Consider the following 18467-nt stretch of genomic DNA (forward strand, 5'->3'; position numbering starts at 1 on the left):
GAATTATTGACCATTGTTGAATTATTCTGAATTATCAGCCATATTTAGCTTTTAATTTGAAACTAAATTTTTGCACATACCATTAGTTCCTTCCTCAAAAGATTTTTAGGACATGAATTTTTAAGTAAATAAATGTCTATTTCAAGTTATTAGGTACATATTTTTTAATTGCCAAAATATTGGATACATATTGCTCAATTGTCAGAAAGTCTATATCAATAAATATGCCCTCTAATAATATAAGGGGTTACAATTTTGTTTGTTGGTTGGTTTCTACACAGTGGTTGTTATCGAATTTTAACATATGACACTTTGGGAAGTAAATAACCCCAGCATCATAAAGTCATTTTAATGTATATTTTATTTTTAAATATTTAGTCAGGCATTTAAAATTTTTGTTGGACATATTTTTTTCTTTTTCAAATTGTCCCATTCCTATAGAGTTGTTCTTTACCTGAGGGATTTTTAACAGCTGAAGAGAACGTATTCAATTTGAATTTTTATTTATACTGTTTGATCCTTAAGCCCATTAACTTTTAAAGTTATCATTATATTTACTTTGTAAATACCATTGAGGTTTTAGCTAATTGCTTTCTCATTCTCAATCTCCTATTTTACTTTAAAATTCTTTTATCTCTGAAATAAGCGTCCATTAACTTATCAGGAATCCTATTTAACCTTCTGTGACTCTGTCTAAAGCTAAAACACAGTTCCTTTGATAAACAGCATTTAAAATAACAAATCTGTGAACAGAGGATTTGAATTAGTTATAAGGCTTATCTATGTGAGTCTCAATGAACTATATATTGATTAATTTGATTGCAAGATGTGTTAGTGACAAATAGACTTAAAATATTATTTATTTAAAGCATCACAGCTGAATTTTAACAGGAAATTACTAGAGACTAAATATTTAAAGAGTAGAAAGATTATGCAAGTATGAAATATTTGGGGGCACTTATACATCTTTACAGTTTAAATGTCACTGGCCTTCTCACTTAGAGCTGCAAATCCAGTAAATACCTTGTCCAACTTTTTAAACTAGAGGATTAAAAAAATGAGTAAAATCAAATCTAAAAAATATATAAAATAAACACTTAAAATTTTGAGAGTCAAGGAAACATTTTAAGTCTATCTGATTACTGGAAGATTAGTGCAAAGATATAATTCAAATGATTGTAGGGATTGGATTCTAAATTTTAGCATCACATTGCGTGATCTTAAATAATTTGAAACTCTTTTCCCATTTATCAAGGACATATGGCTGAGATGTTATAAGTGATACAAAGAACTGGAAAATACTATAGGCTTCTTTGGAAAATACCACTCTGAAACATTCTGATTCTTTTTTATTATATATTTTCAAATTCTGTCGTGTGAAAACAAAAGAATCACCCATGTTAATGTTTAATATATAAAACATATTCTGACACTCCTTGGAAGAGAGAATTCTGGGTTTGTATAGTCAAAGACTCTGATTTCTTTCTTACAGGAATGGGATAGTCTAAAGAAACAACCTCAGTACTTAATAAGAATGAAAACCAGTCCAAGAACTCCTGAGGATGTGTTGGTTTAACAGAGACAAGTAGACATAAAACTCAGTGAACAAAGTACATTTCTCACGGAGGAATCTATATTAGTTAGAAATGTGGCCAATTGGTTAACATGTTATCAATAACCAAAGGTCTTTCTATCTTTAGATTAGGTGTTGGTTTTCTTTCTTAGGTTTCCTACCTCATGTCACAAATCACTACTACAGCTCAAGGTATTTCATCTGGCTTCTTGGAAGGAAGTGGAGGGATGTACACCACGAGTTCTATCTGTCTTTTCTCAGAAAAGCATAAACTTCCTAGGGCACCCCTCTTCTTCTTCACTCAGATTTCTGCTTTCATCTATTGTTTAGGACCAAGTCACGTGAATACAATTTGGTTCAAGGACGTATGGGAAGTGGGTTTCTACTTGAAAACCTTGGCATCATCAATATAATTAGGTATTCATTGGCAAAGAAGAAGGAGCGGGGGATAAGCAGTTGGATAGCATTTCATACTCTGAGGCATTTTAAAAAATTAAGTCCTCAGCGGAGGTCTTCAGATGACTGCTTAACAGAGAATTTTTTCTCCATTTAGTTTTCACTAGTAAATATATAACTACTGAAACAAAAATTTTACAAAAATTGTAATATACTATGATCTTAAAGCAAAACTATTTTCCGAAGACAATAAGTTAACATTTTTAATATGTGATAGGCTCAAAATGAAAGTGAAAATTTGATGCAAGCCTCAAAATGCAAAACTATAATTACCAGGATTTTAAGGACATGTTTTAATGATAGATAGATTTATAGGAAGATGGGGTCTTTGAAACATACAGTAAACATAAGAATTATAAAAGATTTTTAAAGAAAACATTTATGTTTTCAAAGCTTTCTTAGTATTTTATTTAAGTATAAAATTTTGAACATAATGACTTTAGTTAAAATTTTTTATGTTTTAGTAATGAAACATAGTTTTATGATTTTTTTTTAAATTTGCAAACTAAAGAGTATTTTCAGGTATGGTACAAATGGAAGTTTTCAGCTGAGGAAATTTGCAAATTATTTAATATGTCACTTCTTTAATTGTTAAAGATCACTTACCAAAAACCATACCACAACTCCTGCACTTACAGTCATCCAAATCTAATATCTGAGCTTACCATACTTTATTTTTTTTAATGTATTAGAGAAATTTTGGAAAATATGAACAGGCAGAGAGAAAACAAAAATCACCCTAATCCATTACATTGTATTTCTTTTTTTTCTGTTGTTTTATTTATTTTTTTAAAAATGATAATTATATAGATGCATGATTAGTTGAATACTATGTCCTAGGTCCTGTGTTAAATGCTAAACATTATTATTTCATATATACTTATGTAAGTATTATTTTCATTTATAGATAAGGAACTAAAAAGCAGAGAAGTTAATACTATCTTAGCTTGAGTTTCTGAGATTGGATTAGACATATGATAAACTTTTTTTTTTTTTTGTGAAAGATAAAGAGGAGAGGAATGGAAGGAGGCAGGGAGAGCCTTCACACACTTGTGAACAGGGAGGGGTGGCAATTGCATTATTTTCAATAAACACACTCAGAAATTAAGAGGTTAGTTTCCAGATTTTTTTATTTGACCATTTGGATTCAGGGAGCACTAATGTTCCATGAATACCTATAATGGGTAAAATTTCTGTTGTTTTGGGTAAATCTAAAAATATGTATGTGCGGTGCCCCCAGCCTTCAAGTTACTTTTAAAAGTTAAAGCAAGATATACCAAATGTGTTATAAACATTAATGTTAAAAATATTTCAATTCCCTAATGTAGAAATAGAACCTACATCATCCTGATTTAATAGATTAGACCCTTCCCTAACCTTTGATTTTAGCCATAGTAAGGAGTATAGATAAATGAAACTGTTTCTTCACATCTTTTGGACGTCAGTGATTCTCCATGCTGCTGGCCTAAAGACGGATTAAAAGACTTTCTCTAAAGTGCTTTGATTTGGAGTTAGTTTGGAGTAACATTGATTGTTTCTTTCCTGACATTACTTTGTGAAATTAGATTGGGACACACTTCTCCCTGAAGAGCTCTACATCCACAAATGTTTCCGATTATATGAAATCATTCAGAGTGTGAAGGGTCATCATGCACAGAGGAGTATCCGACTATTCCCCATTGCCATGAATGACAGAATAACAACATATAAGTTTAAATTGAAGGAGAAGAAGGGATTTGGCTTACCTATGGGGAAGGTTTTATTATTTAAACCCATCTATCTTAGAGTAGCATGAGCCTCCTGTAGTTAATAAAAAGAGCTAAAAGCTGCTCAGAAGTTACTGTGTGTCAGGCACAGTCTTAAGCCCTTTACCTGTGCTAACTCACTGACTCTTTGCCATAGACCTATAAAACGGATTTTATTATCCTTACTTTATAGATAGAGGAGCTGAGGCACTGAGGATTTTTCTAAAATATAATAACACATAATAATGAAAGCTTAGATGGGATTAATTAACTGAACTTCATTTTTCACTGGTTAGTTAAAGATTATGCTTTTTCTTCCCAATAAGCATCCTCATTTCCTGTGTCATTTAGTCCTGCCTTGCTTTATTTTTCCAGCTACCATCTGCCACTGGGCTATGATCTCATTAGGTTCCCAAGCCCAGCTGAGTTGGGCCTTTTAATGGCTTCCATTCTATTAGCATCTGACGGTGTGGAAGTGATGAAGGTAGTGAATTACAGTTGCTTTGTGTAATGTCATCTCTGATAATATGTTTTCTTAATTTGATGTAATACATAACATCTAAAACTGCCTTTTTCTCCCTATTTAATTCTCTTCTCATTCTGTAGGTTTCTTGGTTCTAAAGTGACTCTGATACTAAAGCAAAATATGGCCAGGTAAGGTTGTAAATAGTTTCAAGTGACTCTGGACAACACAAACCACAATAAAAAGAACAATTTCTTAATTTTCTCCATACCAAATTTCTCAAGCATGATCCTCTACCACTTTCGTTAGAACACAAAATGTTGTTTTTAAAAATAGAGGTACTGGCCTTCTTTTTGATCTACACAAAGTTATGTATGCACTGTGGATTGAAACCTGCATTTTAAATAAGCATTGCAGCTTAATTTTACTCACATTTGAGAAATGATGTGTTCTTTAGATAGCACCTATTTTACCAGAAGGAATTGTGAACAAGCACATCCTTCGGAAACTTTCTTTGGAAATGAGCATATATTTTAGGATAACACAGCTTATTCTAGGTGCAGAAAATTTACCAATATGGTTACCTGTGGATCCGGCCGTGGATAGGTACCCTGCATGAAGTAAACATAAGATATGCCATCTGCTCCTGAGATAAGTTTGTGCAAAATTCAACCTAATTGAGATATTTCATATTAGATCATCTTATCAATGTGAGATTCCCAATAAGAGATGGATGCCTATGCCACAGTTTGAAATATTCTAGATGAAAACTGGCTGACTTTTTGGTTCTTTGTAGAGCTTTATGCCATCCCTGCCCTGGAGGTGATGTACCTCTGAATAAGAGTATGGCTTCTAAGATGGGTTCCCAAGCTTTTTTACTTTCCAGGGCATCCTTAGAATAGGCTAATGTCATGTCATTGGGCTTGTTGTTTCCTTGCAACTGCAAAGAGGTTAGCAAGAAATACATTTAATTATTGCTATTCAGTTCCAGCAAATGGTGAGAGGTCATCAGTAATAGAAACAAAGAAATTTTCATTTTGTAAAAAATATCCAATTCACCATTATGTTTATTTCTATCTATCTAATTATGTTTATTTCTATCTTTTATAATAGTAAAAGAGGAAATACTGTAAAACCAGAAAACTAATTTATGCAGAAAAACATCTTGAAATACTTGGCCATCTTACACTGAGCATTCTTATGGAATATTTGTTTGAAATTTTAAGTTTTTTTTTTTTTTTAGGATGATGCACATAGGTGTGGGGTTTGGGTACTGATTAGTGGAATGTGATTCAGTAAATGCAATATTCATGTAGAAGAAGCTTGAGGAGTATTCCTCCCCTCCTCCCCTCTCTTAGAATTCATAAACAAAATGAGGGAAATTAATAAGCAAATTCCAAGTACGTTAAGGTTATACTGAGTTGTTTAGATTGCAAATAAGAATAATGGAGTGGAAGGAAAATGTTCAAGAACTGTATGATTCACTTTAGTTGGAAGTCTCTAAAACTTTATTTAATTTCATAGTCCTCAATGAGAAAGAGAAAATAGCACTTATTAATTCTTTCTATATTTTTCCAAACCTAAGACTGATTTTTATATTTAAATGTGAGATTTATATGTATATGCCTTTGAAGATTCTGCTAATATGCATATTCCTTGCTATTGAGCTAGATTCTTGAAAATTATGTTTCATAATTGAGGTTACTGAGTACATAGAATAATTTAGTGCCAAAGTCATGAAAAAAATGTATTGTTCAATCTTCACTAATCCAAAATGCATGACTATGCTCAAGTGCAGTAGGGCGCGTTTGGAATACAACTAAACTGAAAGCTGATGAAATTCACAAGGCAAATCAAGGTGAAGCAATCTGTATTTTCCTGAAATCTTCAGTTTTGTTTTTATTCCGCCTTTCTTTAACACTAAGCACAGTTTTAAAGATCTATTATTCTCATCAATCATTTCTTTCCAGGCACTCTGTGCTGGCCTGATGGGGAAACATCCCTGATTATGGTTTCTCATCTTTCTTCACTGCCTCCTGTTTCCCAACACCATAATCATAAGCCATCTGTTCTCCACAGAGGAACCTGCTCTTCACCCATCCACCTGCCCTCAGCCTCGTCCCCATGTCTGTATTTTCCGCTCATTTTTCACTGCTCTTTTCTGTATTTCCTCCATTACTTCCAGGCCTGCTGTATTCAAACACATAGAGGTACATCCTCTGCCCTGTGAGCACCCATCCTTTATGTCTTTCTTCTTATGTTTCATCTCAGTCAAAATATTTATATCTGCCATCTTTCCTGCCTTCTTCAAGTATTATGGTTCTCTACTGTGGTTTCCATTATTTCCATTTTACTGAAATAATTCAAATTCAAAATTGACCAATGTAATCTAAATCAAAGGGTCTTTTCCTATCCCCCTTCCTCTGTTTGGTAGTGCTGTACACCTGCCCACCTTGTCACAACCACATGATTCCTGTTCCTCCATTTATCACTTTGTGTGCCCTGAAGGGACTTTATTTTTTTTTTAATTCTTTTAAGGCAATTGTGATAGTTTCTGGAGGACTGACTGTTTCCTTGGAATACTGATGATTTGTCATAGTTTCTCCTATCTTATGTTCAGATACTCCCTAATATATTACATCCATCTGATCTCTCTATTTCTGAAATTTCTATTTATGTTTGGAGCATACCACCTTGAAAGCACCCAACCTCCTGTGAAATTCTCCTTTATATCCTCCAGTAAAAATTCATTTTCCACCCTAAATTCAATTCAAAAACCTAAATCTCATCCTACTCTCCATGTAGTCCATGCTGCTCACTTTTTCTCCAGTTCTATATGAAAGAAAACAGGATCCTTGCCTTCTAGGTTTGGTTTGTTTCACTTACCATAAGTGAAGAAAGATGAGAAACCATAATCAGGGATGTTTCCCCATCAGGCCATGGATTGTTTTCAGTTCCTAACTCCCCTCCCCCACAATGTTTTCCTGCTAGTTTAATTTAATGTATTATTTTCTTTGTGCTCGATTTCCATATTATTTGTGTCAATTAAAAAAAAAACGACAGTTGACAAAATAAAAACAAACACAGTTGACAAGATAAAAACAAACACAGTTGACAAGATAAAATCACCACAACAAAAATCTTGCCAGCTACTTTTCAGTTTAGGGAGAGATTATAAGTTTGTTTGGCACAGCTTTTATTTGCCCTGGGAAGAATGGTGTCAGAAACTTGTATTGGTTGTACTGATGTAATATAAGTAGGTATTCATTGCTCTAGGGAAAAAGTAATAATAACAGTTGAAAGTAGTCACCATTTCTATTATCCCTAATTTCAGAGAATAGGCCATTTGACAAGAAGAGTAAAAATATGATTAGAAGCTCATGTACCACTTGGGGCAAAGAGATCAAGATATCAAGCCTATATTTTGTGTTCTCAACATTATTACAACATCTCTGATTGATTAATTTGATTAATGTGATGCTGATTTAGGTTTTCTCTCAGATAAGGACATAGAGAGTCTAGCCACTTGGGTTTCCCTAGGACTGAAGACTTTCCAGGATGTAGGATGTTTAATGCTAAAACAAACAAACAAAAATCTTAGGCAAACTAAAATCAGTTGGTAATAATGTCATGGGATACTTATCAGGGGGAAGAGCAAATCTGGCCTATATTTTCCCCACATTTTTTTTTCTGGGTGCATTATAGTTGTATACAACGGTGGGGTTTGTTGTTACATATTTGTACATGAACGTAATACAATAATAGAGTTTGGCCAATTTCACTCCATTGCAATTCCCCCTCCCTCTCCTATTCTTGCCCTCTGGATCCTTTCCTGTACTGATCTTTCTTTGATTTTCATGAGATCCCCTAAACCTTTCTTTTTGTTTTTCCTCTCCAGTTTCCACATATGAAAGAAAACAGGATCCTTGCCTTCTAGGTTTGTTTTTTTTTTTCACTTACCATAATGCTCTCAAGTTCCGTTTATTTTCCTGAAAATGAATAATTTCATTTTTCTTTATGGCTGAGTAGAAGTCCATGAGGAGTGGTATAATTGGGTCATATGGTGGTTCCATGCCTAGCTTTTTGAGATACCTCATTACTTATTTCCATAGTGGAAATAGTTGTACTAGGGGTCCTGTTGTTTTCTTTTAGTATTTACAATTAATTCATGAACATATATAGGTCTGGAAACCAAGGAATGAAAGAAGGATGACTGTATTACTACCACTCACAAAGAAGGATGAGGGACTTTTTGTCTTCTGTCCCTATAATTCTGAACTCTACAAAGTTAGAGATCCTGGTCTCTGAAGAATACCTTCTCTTTCTAGAATCAACAACCAATTTTCCATCAAACTGTGATCTTGCTGACTGCCCTCATATTTGGATTACTTATATCTATGGACAAGTAGGAGACAAGGATAGTCAGCATCTTCATGGGGATAATTTTTACCAATCAGAAGAAGGAACTAGAACTGCAGTTAAACAATAGGCAGGTAGGAATAATTGTGGAACTCAGGTGATGGACTTGGATGTCTCTTGACTAATTGTATCATGAATGGACAGCAGAACAATCTGTGCCTGAAAAGTATATGATGACTATTGGATCAGATCACTTAGGAATGAGGTTATAGATCACATTACCAGGTAAGTTAGGAAGAACTAACAAAATGATGGCTAATGATGAAAGGAATTTATAACACATAGTGGGGAAGAAGACAATGTGTACCAGTTGCAGAACTAAGACCAATTTCATAAATGGAGGCCAGAGCTCATCTCACTAGTAAGTATCCAGTCAGGGTGAGAGAGGTAAGAGAACCATGGGGGAGCTTCTCTTGAAGGTATTTGAAAAAGTAGATCAGCACAGTGTAAGGGTAGACTACTGTGGACATAAGGTGGACCACTGATCTCCAAGAGACAACCTTCCCAAAGGAGTGCAGTTAACTGACAACCTGCAGGATCCATCAGTCATATTGGAACCATGATCTTCCAGGGAATTCCCATTCAGCAACTGAGCATTCTGTGAATACTAGGGAATGACTATTTTGGCCTACTGTGAAACTTCTCTGTGGGCTATCTTTGGCTCAAGATTCTTATTGGGTTAACCTAGGCTTTTACAAGTTGCCCAGTAGTCACCAATCTTCCTTCCTTGTCTCTCTTTTCAGACGTGTTAGGTCTGCATTGTGGTCTGAAAGCTTTTCCTAACTAATCTTGCTTTCCTCTAATCTTAATTTTTCTCAAGCAATACCTTTATTCATTCTTTTGTACTTCTAACCCTGTATTGGCATCTGCTTTCTTGATGATCAAAATTGACCAGTATCCCCAAAATTTTCTAAATCTACACCTGTTCTATTATATAACAAAAGCTCAAATTCTCCTGAACAGGATTAATAATCCATGTTAATGTCATAATCTGATTATTATTATTATTATTATTATTATTATTATTACTGTTGCCTGCTGGTTCAGTTGTGTAACTGAAATATGTGACTGAAAATGCAAAGTGGCCTGCCACAGTTCAATGAGACAAGTGTGTACCCTTCTGACTCCATTTACTTCTTGGGAAATAAAACCACTAACCTACTGATTCCAAAGTTGTAGTGACAAAATGATGAGAACTTTTACTACAGAGTAATATTTTGGGTAAGAATGAGAGGAACTACTCTTATTTTTATCCAGTGACTTCTGGACCCAGGATATTAGACATCTCATTGTGTTGGCACTGTCATTGAATCTTCAGAAGGCTATTATACCATAGTGTCAGGTTAGCTCAATGAATTTTATTGGTATATGCCCATTGATAAAGTTTGTGCTGAAATGAGTTCCTTGGGCAGAAACAGTGCTGTGTAGAATAACCTAATGACAAATAGGATTTTTTAAAAAATAAAGCAAAAATGGTATTTTTCTTGGAAGTGTAGAAAGAAAATGCATATACAGAATAGTGTTTTTTTGCTAGAACAAAATGCTTCTCATTCCATAGAGGAATGTTGGTTTCTTATGTAGGCAGGCTGGAAACTCAGAAACGTGAAGCCTTCGTAAGTGGAAGTACACAAAAGTTGGTGAAAATAAAATCTCCATCCTTACTGCTCATTACCCATGAGCACCCTGCCAAGTATGGAGTGTCTGTGGACAGAGGGTGACTGGCATCCACAGAATGGTTATATGGTCTATTTGCCTATTTAGTTCTTTTTTTGTTGATGTTACTTACTAGTGAGTGTTTATTTATTTATAAATATTTTTTAGTTGTTGATGAATCTTTATTTATTTATTTATTTATATGTGGTGCTAAGATTCGAACCCAGTGCCTCACACATTAGGCAAGGGCTCTATCACTGAGCTACAACGCTAGCCCATTAGTGAGTATTTATATGTTATTATATTATATTATATTATATTATATTATATGCTTAAAATCTGTGTCCATTCACAGTGGCCACATATCTTATTCCCAAAATTTCTTGGCATAAATGTTCTAATTTTTGTTCCTTCCAAATTTTGACGTCTAGCCAAAGCATTACCATTGCCCTTGAATCAATTTAGGTTTAAACATTAGAAATTTTTTTCAGGCAAAATTAAAAATCAGAAGCCCTATTCCTCATCTGCCTATTTAAAAAAAAACAAACAAACAAAAAAAAAAAAACAGGGATTGAACCCAGGAGTGATTAACCACTGAGCCACATCCCTAGCCTTTTTATTATATTTTATGTAGAGACAGGGACTTGCTGAGTTGCTCAAGGCTAAATTGCTGAGGCTTGTTTTGAACTCAAAATGCCTCTGGAGGACTGGGATTACAGGCTTGTGCCACCATGCCTGGTTTATTTATGTCCTGCCTATTGAGTGCATTTCATTTGCCAGTGTCCTTCATGGTTACCCCTGATGTAGGGTTGTAGTATTACACATCTTTATTTTCAGGTGGGGCAGGAGGTTGTGCAGAAATATCTTCATAATTTTTTTCTTCATCATTCAACTGGTCATAGTGAATTTCTCACAAGATGATTTGTAGATTGAAAAAAGAGGAGAAGTAGCTCTAGTAGGAGTTATGAGTCTGAATCATTTGCTTTTTTTTTTTTTTCTGCCTGAGGACCTGCTCAATCTTGATGTCATTTATAGTACTTTTTCCTAATGAGGGATTATTGCTTTGCCCACACAACTTCACATCTTGGGAGTTAGACAACTCTCAGTTCATCATAAGCATCTCAGACAGTATAGGCTAATGGTCACACATTCAACCTATATGGGGGTTTCACTGACAATATGAAAAGGACACTTCTGCTGTGGTTTACCTGTAAGAGCTGGCCTAAGATTCCATACACCATCCTTATCTGACACAGGCACTTTGAACACTGCTGGATTTACTGAGTCATATTACCCAAGAGGTAGAGCAGCATGCACAGAAGCCTGGAACTGTTGCAGAGCTATCTTTTACTTTGGGTCCTCTCAGAAATGACAGCTTTACATGCTTCTCAGGAAATGGTCTTGAGATAAACTATGTGACGCTTCTAGATGACAAAGAAGCCACATGGCCTCTCTCACAACGGTAAAGAAGCTTTTCATTTTAAGGGCTATTTATACAACATACCCCAGAACACTAGATGCCTAGAAATGTCACTGAGGTTTCCAATCTCTGAATTTTAGTGGGAGTCCCTTCCCACCTTCTGACTCACATGTGCCATCATCAAGGTTTCTATTTCTGCTTACCAGCTCATCAGGAAGGTACGATCAGTGTAACATCATTGTAATAGCCGAGCCTCATATCTATGGGATGGAGAGGTCATCATAGTGACTGAAAACTAAAATATGACCATGTATGTTGTTTTAATCAGCTTTTTCGCCACTGTGACTTAAAGACCTAACTAGAACAACCGTAGAGGAGAAAAAGTTTATTTGAGGGCTCACGGTTTCAGAGGTCTTAGTCCATAGAAATGCCAGCTCCATTTCTTGGGGCTTGAGATGAGGCAGAATATCAAGCAGAGAGGGAGGCTGCGCTCTCCAGATACAAAATATATACCCCATAGCCATGCCCCCAATTAACCACTTCCTCCAGCCATACCCCACCTGCCTCCAATTACCAACAGTTAATTCCATCAGGGATTAATTCACTGATTAGGTCAAGGCTAAGACCCAATCACTTCTCCTCTGAACCTTCTTGCATTGTCTCACATGTAAGCTTTTGGGGGAACAACTTACATCCAAACCATAACATAAGTCATTTTTCTTTTAGTGTAAAACCTAAGGTAACCAATTTAACAAAGTAAAAGGTTCATTTTGGCTCACAGTTTTTGAGGTTCTGGTCCAGGATTGGATGGACTTATTGCTTTTAGGTCTTTGATGGGGGAAGCACATAATATAGCAAAATTCTTTACCTCATGACTGGGAAGTGAGTGGGTTCCATTATCCACTTTAAGGTCACACCCCCAGTGACCTGAAAACTTCTGAGTAGACCTCTTATAGGTTCTTCTACTTTCCAAGAGTGCTACACTGGGGACCAAGCCTTGACCACACTGACCTTCGAGAGATACTTTAGATCCAAATTATAGTAATGACAGAAGAATGCAGAGTTGAAAGTAAACCATTCCTGGTGATCTTTGCCAGAAAATAAGGGGAAAACTGTTTGCCCCCTCAGTAGCGCTTCTCTAGAATAGTCACTGAAATTGGATTCACAATCCATTTAGATTTATCATAATTCAGAGCCATTCCACTTCTAGAGGATTCTAATTGGCATTTCTTAATCTAATAGCCCTCACTTCATGGACTGAGGATTCTGCCAATTGTTATATATGTCTATTTCAAATCTACTTTCTGGACTGGAGAAATTACTATAGGATAGGTAGAAGACATAATAGAGCCACTATCAGACACACATGAACCAAAACTTTATCCCTTGACTTCTGTAAGCCTTCCATAGTGTGAATTTTTGCCCCTCAAACTAGATTTGGTTTAGAGCCAGAGTCCAACAATTCCTTCAAAGCCTGGATGTTTCTGTCCCCGCCGCCACCAGGGCATATTAACTTTGCTCAATATCCATAGCCCTTCTGAGGAAAGCTAGGAAGAAGTATTATGAGATGTATTTTGGTAATGTAGGAAGATTCCTCCCCGAGAAAATCCAGCCCTTCTTGCATTCAGGGGATTTGTGTCTGTAAACTGGCTCAAGTCTTGCAATTTGAGGAGCCAGGACTCTACTGAGGTGGCATAAGTTGAATTTCTGTTCATTGTTGTGAGAGCTGTTCTGATTACTCAAATAAAATACTACTTTTATAGGCTTTTCATATATTTCAGACCTAAGATCACCATAATCAATAAGATTATACTGTTCACGCTAATCTGTTTTCCATTATGATAACTTAACTTTGACTTTGGAAAGAAGACCTGAAAATTGGCTTTTAGTACAATGAGATTGTATCATCCCACATTGAATTCAGGTAACAAATTATAACAGTAGCATTTTCCATTGTTATTCCTGGCCTCTAAAGAATAGTTATTAGAGGTCTGCAGAGATGTTGGCATGTTCCTCATTAGTGTTCTTCTCAAAGCCTTGATAAAGGAGATGTACTCTGGACCTTCCTTGAGTGCATAATTAGAAGATGGGTAAAGAGGTCATACATACTGAAGTCACAACAGTCCCATTTTCCTAAACACTTGATAACTTTTGCCACAGAATTTCAAGGTAACTGTCTGAGTTTCTAGAGTCATAGACCATCTTTGGTTCCAAATTCAGTTCAAGCAGTCAAAACCACAGAATCACTTCAAGCTACTTCAGTTACCATATTAAATAAAGAACTTATGGTTAATTTTGCCATATCACCAGATTTGTCCTTGTATCTAACTGATTTGTCCTTCTCTTCTGATACTAAAACCTTAGAATCCATTACAATGAACATCCTTAGGTTTTAGTTGATTTGTAGTGGCATAACCTTGCAATTAGCATGTGTACTACTTGCTCCCAGGTCATATTTAGTGCCCAATTCTCTAGATTCTTAGATAGTTATAGGTCAGGAGTAAAATTTCCCTGCAGGGCAGTTATTGTGGAAAGGTCATTACGGTTTCTTTAGGCAAGAGAAGTCTGATCTCCTTAGTTCTATGGCAAAGGCAGCACAGTAGAATTAGGTGATTCAAGGCCTCTGGCTTCTCTGGAACATGCTCAGATGCTCTCATTATGATTAACATGAGTCTCGATTTTTCCCACAAATCAATTCTGTACCTTAACATAAGAGAATACGTGACTCTAAATTCTATGTAAATTATAATTTAGCTACCTGCAGGAGTAGCTAGGGTTGGTTTTAGGGCATCTTTAAAAAAGTCTGAACCCTTCAGCTATAGGACATAAGGATTTTTGTTTGTTTGTTTGTTTTTACCAAGAAATGCAGGGATTCATTCCCTAGGCTTAAGCTGGGAATTTCAAGCTATAAACTCAAATTATTTTCTTTTTTCAGGTTTAATAGTGTACAACTAATCCCTGTCTAAAGATAGTTTACTTTTGATTTGTCAACCTTAATATGGTGCGAAAGAATATCCATGTAATTATTCCATTTTTGCTTTTAGTAATATCAAATAAATTACACAAGATTTTCAACATGTTATATAATCAGCATTGTGTTAGATTACTTTGCCCAACTCTAGACCAGTGTATATGTTATAGCATAGTTGAGGTGGGCCAAGCTAAACATGAAGTAAGGTTAGGTATGTCACATACATTTTTGACTTAAACATATCTTCCAGTTATTGGAAAATGGATTTAATAGGGTGTCATCCCACTACATGTCCATGAACTTAGAAGCACGAACCAGCCCCCACATTGATTTTAAGTAAGATTTCCATTAAAAATCTGGCTCCCTATAGACACTTGACTCCAGATGATAAAAGTGAACCTTTTTCTCACCGCAATCAAAATTACATGACCAAGTATGAGTATGAAATGAACTCTGTCAGAAAACAAAGGTAGTGTTGATGGGAGAGGGTAGGAATAAAAAAAAAAAAATCCAGCCACCCTGTTGAATATACGATCCAAAGTTAAATATAAGATCCTTATTTATAAGATTCTTCCATGAGAAGAATACAACTAGTATGAGGTAGGCTAGACTCTAGGAGAGAGGGAAAAGATAGAAGGACAAGGGAGAAGAGAATATAAGGAAGCAATGTGCTTAAATGATTGAGAAAAGAGAGAACAACAAGAAGACAAAATTGCCAAGTAACTAGTCTGGAAGCAAAGACATATGCTCTGTCTAGTGTCTCCCCGCCCCCAACCCCGACAATGCCTCAGATTTAATTATCAGAAGCAAACTAAATGGAAAGCTTACACTAGAGAAGAATTACATTTCAGCACCTCCCTCTGTTTTGTTTAGAGCTGTACTTAATAACAATTAAGCTGACAACCTCATGTCCACTAATGTTTAGGTACAGATAGAAAGAATTATTCACATTTAAAAGATGTTCTAAGATTTGAAAGAGAAATGGTGTTTGGTCATATATGTTTGGATAAAAACTTATTCTATCCTGAGATAAAACTGAATTTTTATATTCTGGTACCATTTGAGCAATCAGTAATCATATTACTTTATTTTGTTAATCATTGTTTTCTCTCTATTTTCACTTTTATATTGGGATGGCATCTATGTTAATTTCTGGGAGGGATCCCACTAAACCGTCTGTCACATGTCACAAGATTTCTAAATACCAAAAGTCACGAAGTTGTTTTCTCATTGACAATCTGATGAATATCACTTAAGACTTATATCTAGGACAGATTTCAGGGATTTATCATAACTCGAATTATAAGACACTGGGGGCCTCCTACAAAATATCCCAGGATTGACAAATGCTAATCAAGCCTCCTGCCACTCCCAAAACTTTGAGCAGTTGCTATGGAATCTTAGACTAGAGCTTTCTCAAATATTGAGTAGACTTAAATTGGATGAGCTGAGTAACAGAAGCATCTGGCTTTAACTTTTGTTTTTCTGAAGTTTTACCAGAGGGATTTTTATAATGACTCCGTTTAACCTCATTTTCATTTGTCAGTGTCAGTCTCTTCTGTAGGAGTCTGAAGTTTACCTTCTGTGACCTGCTGGTTGTTAGGCAAAGCTAAAAATATAAGAATACCTTTCAGATTTTCAAGAAATAAACCCTAAACATGTGCTCTTAAAAATTCTGAAATTCCCATCTTGCTCAACACACTCACCCAGATCAATTCAGTGCCATTATAAAGTTTTTTAAGCTTTAATATGTTGCCACTTCAAACGTTCTTTGCCATACTTTTATATCGTGGACAACTGTAAAGGGACTTGAATATCACAAACCCAAAGGGTTTTTGTTTAATTTGGTAGGCAATGGAACAGTAATGTGTCATAATGTACTGTAATGATAAAATTATATGAAAGATAATTTTATCTTTTCTGTGGATTGAGAAATTCCTTGGAGCTTTAAAAAGACTCTAATTTGTCCATCAACATCCATTCTTTTCTTGTATAGCACTGGAATTTTCAATGAACCACATGACGACCAGTTTCTATTATGCTTAAATGTGGCCATATAAATTAGTCCTTATGAAGATACATCATTTAAAAGAAAAGAGTTGTATTTCCTTTGGCCTCTTCCTTTATCCTGTTGCCTAGGATGCAGACAGGGTGCTGAGGTATCTTTGAACCTGTAACTGCTACAGAAATGCAAGAAGAGCAATGAGAAAAATTGGAACTTCTTGGACCACTTGTAACATGACCACTACTATCATACAGTTATAGTTTGGATCTGAATGATCCTCCAAAGGCCTGTGTGTTAAAGGCTTAGTCCACAGGTTGGTGCTATTGGAATGTGGTGAAATCTCTGAGGTTGAAGCCTTGTGGGTCATCTTCAGGTCACTGGGGACACTCTCTTTGAGAGGATGGTAGAACTCCAGAACCTCCTGTTTCTCTCTCTCTGTTTTTTTTTTTTTTGTTGTTGTTGTTTGTTTTTTGTTTGTTGTTGTTGTTTTTGCTTCTTGGCCATAGAGCAAGGGTTTTGTTCTGTCACACTCTCCTTACCATGATGGGATGCCTCACCATAGGCTGCTTCTCCACAGGCCCAAGGGCAATGGGGCCAATTGACCATGGACTTATATCCCCCAAACTGTGAGCTCACATAAACATTTTCTCTTTGTAATTTGGTATATCTCAGGGTTTTTTATTATTGGTATTATTTATTTTTTATTCTTTATCTTATGTACTTGCTATAATAGAAAACTAACACTGATATCTGAGCCATTTTTCAATTTTATTACAAGGAATAGCAGCTGAATTTATATCATAACTAATTAAATCTGGCTTTAAACATGTAAATAACTTTTCTTTAGCATATAAGTTCCCCTGAGAAGAATAATATAATATAGAAATATGATATCTTTAATAAAAAAAAGATCTCTGATGGTATTTCCTTTCCCTATTTTAACGTGGTGGACCTCAGTTTGATGAATATGACAATGTAGAGTGTTCACTCATTTTGTTCAGTTTTCCAAGTTTTCTGTGTGTTATTCCTGATAACAATAACCACAGATATGATAAACAGATCTGCCGTGTATAATTTCCTCATATACTGTTTCACAAAATTCCTCAGTCTCATTCTACCTTCATACTTGCTATAATCCATGTCTATTTTTAATATTATTTTTCCAATTTTTTTTTAAATTGACTTCATATGGCTCATTTAAATAGACACTGGTATGACTTGGAGTAGATAGTACTTTCCAAAATAAATGCATTGAAACACACACACACACACATACACACACATACACACACACACACACTCACACACAAAATTAAACCACAACAAAATGTTTATTGTCTGGAAAATACCCCAAGCCTAAGACCTTATCTTTACTTATTTAAAGAGATCAGTTAAATTAGAGGTTTGTTTAAAACAACACTAGCAAGAAATGAAGACTTTATTTTTGGCATAATCAGTTGAGAGGAAAAATATTTCTATGTGATTAAACATCATGTACTGCTGCATGAACCCTAAATTAATTTAGGAATGCCTAGAAAATGCTTCTCTTTGATTTTTTTCAATATATAAGAGAGTAAGGGTCAGAAAAACTGTTGGTGGTAGGGTAGAGTGTCAGCTATATTCCAGCTCCAGTAGGTAGTATAGTTTTTCTGCTCCTATATAGTCCATCTTCCTGAAAGTGGATGGGAAGAGAGCCAAATACCTCAATGAGCAGTTCTTGCTAGGTGTTACAATTTCTAAAGTTTTTGCTTTTGAATAGATA

General features: G+C 35.2%; 1 pseudogene; it reads right to left on the reverse strand.

Moving 5' to 3' along the window:
- Window positions 1–17653: 17653 nt before the first annotated feature.
- On the reverse strand, window positions 17654–17755 carry LOC124077983 (small nucleolar RNA SNORD116; annotated as a pseudogene).
- Between the last annotated feature and the right edge of the window lie 712 nt (window positions 17756–18467).

This window comes from Marmota monax, unplaced genomic scaffold (genome assembly GCF_021218885.2).
Source record: "Marmota monax isolate L192 unplaced genomic scaffold, Marmota_monax_Labrador192_F-V1.1 WCK01_AAM20220418_F8-fsc00027, whole genome shotgun sequence".
Classification (NCBI taxonomy): Eukaryota; Metazoa; Chordata; class Mammalia; order Rodentia; family Sciuridae; genus Marmota; species Marmota monax.